Genomic DNA, 2,092 nt, shown 5'->3' with positions numbered 1-2,092 from the left:
GTCCCCCCAGTTTTGCCCCCAACAATCACTGATCTGCTTTATGTCATTAATGTTTTCCTCTTACAGAATTTCATGTAAATATCATCGTGCTTGTGGTCTTTTGTGCAAAGCTTCTTTCTCTTAGCAGAATGCTTTTTTTTTTTCTTAGAGACAGAGTCTGACTTTATTGCCCTCGGTAGAATGCCGTGACATCACAGCTCACAGCAACAGCCAACTCCCGGACTTAGGCAATTCTCTTGCCTCAGCCTCCTGAGGAGATAGGACTACAGGCACCTGCCACAAGACCTGGCTATTTTTTGTTGCAGTTTGGCCAGGGTTGGGTTCAAACCCTCCATCCTGAGTATATGGGGCTGGTGCCCTACCCACTGAGCCACAAGCACCACCCTCAGAATGCTTTTTTTTTTAAGCATAATGCTTTTGATATCTACCTGTGTTGTGTGTATTAGTAGTTTATTTGTTTTATTGCTAAGTAGTATTTTGTTACATGATATTGTCACAGTTTTTCACTCATCTGGTGATTGACATTTAGATTATTACATTTGCAGTAGTAGGACTAGAGCTGCTACAATCCTTTTCATACAATACATGTCTTTCGGAGACGTGTTTTAATTTCTCTTGGGCAAATGCCTAAGAGAGAAACTGCTGGGAAGCATATGTGTCACTTTGTAAGACAATGACAGTCTACTTCATACAGTGGCTGTGCTACTTTGCATTCTGTGCAGCCGTGTGTCAGAGTTCCCATTGCTCCATCATCACTAATGACAACATTCACTGTCATTAGTCTTTTTAATTATAACCATTCTCATGGATGTCTAGTGGTATCTCATCATGATTTGATGTTCTACTTCCTTAAGGACTAATGATGTATGTTTATGTGTTTGTCTGAGAGATACAGACACATATCACCGACATAGACATGGCACTTCAGTTCTTTTGTGAAGTGTCTGTTCAAATTTTTGCCCATTTTTGTCATCATATTATTAAGAGTTATATATATATACACATATGTATGTATGTATGCATATACATTTTTTTTTTCTGAGACTCTGTCACCCTGGGGTAGAGTGTGGTGATGTCATAGCTCACAGCAAGCTCAAATTCCTGGGCACAAGAGAACCTCTTGTCCCAGCCTCCCCAGGAGCTAGGACCACAGGTGCACCCAACAACACCTGGCTGCTTTCTTTTTTTTTTCTATTTTTAGTACAGATGGGGTTTTGCTTTTGTTCAGGTTGGTCTTGAAATCCTGAACTCAGGCAATCCACCCACTGAGGCCTCCCAGAGTGCTGGGATTACAGACATGAGCCACTGCTCCCAGCCTCTTTCTTTCTTCTTAAATCCAACACATAGACTTTATTTAACAAAAGTAACAAGTGAAGTCCAATAAGTACTTTTAAGAGAAACGCTGCCTATAGGAACTTTATCTGAAGCCCCTGCAGCCCCCTTGTAGTTGCACTTGAGTGACCTCTGTTGCTGGGAAGAGCACAGCTCACTGAATGATCTGCACATTGTCCCAGAATTCACCGAATACTACCTTATATACACATGTACATTAAATGTGAAAAATATTTAATTGACTGTCCCCAGATAGGCTTTATTCTTATTGATCTTTATGGAAGAGGCCATCAAAGAGACAGATGTGTGGTTGCAGGTCATAAGTCGTGTGACTCTGTGGGCACCAAGCCCCTCCACTCCGCTTCAGACACCAGGGGGGTGCGAGGCGCTTGTCTAGGAAGTCTCTGGGTAACACGGCAAGTGGCACTCACGGTACTTGTCGAGGTCCCTGCGCCTGAGTAGAGTCTGCTGCTGGGCCCTCCCATCAGCCCACAGCAGGACAGGGACAGGGAGTCCTGCAAGGGCAGGGCCAGACCAAGACCAACCCCACTTCCCTAAAGCATTTTGTGAAGAGCAAACGTTTTACCTTGTTGTTTTTTTCTCTTCTATTTTACACTTTTTGTCTTCTATACAAGGACTCTTTGTCTTGTCTACGGTAAGATGATTTTTCATCACTCCATCCACTTTTATCCTGTCCCTCTGCACCTGCTTGATTCTCTCCCCATATTAATTCTCGGAATTTTAACCCTGCTTCCTGATC

This window comes from Otolemur garnettii, unplaced genomic scaffold, assembly GCF_000181295.1.
Source record: "Otolemur garnettii isolate 467f Iridium unplaced genomic scaffold, OtoGar3 scaffold00083, whole genome shotgun sequence".
In the NCBI taxonomy this organism is placed as follows: domain Eukaryota; kingdom Metazoa; phylum Chordata; class Mammalia; order Primates; family Galagidae; genus Otolemur; species Otolemur garnettii.
This window is presented reverse-complemented; position numbering follows the sequence as displayed.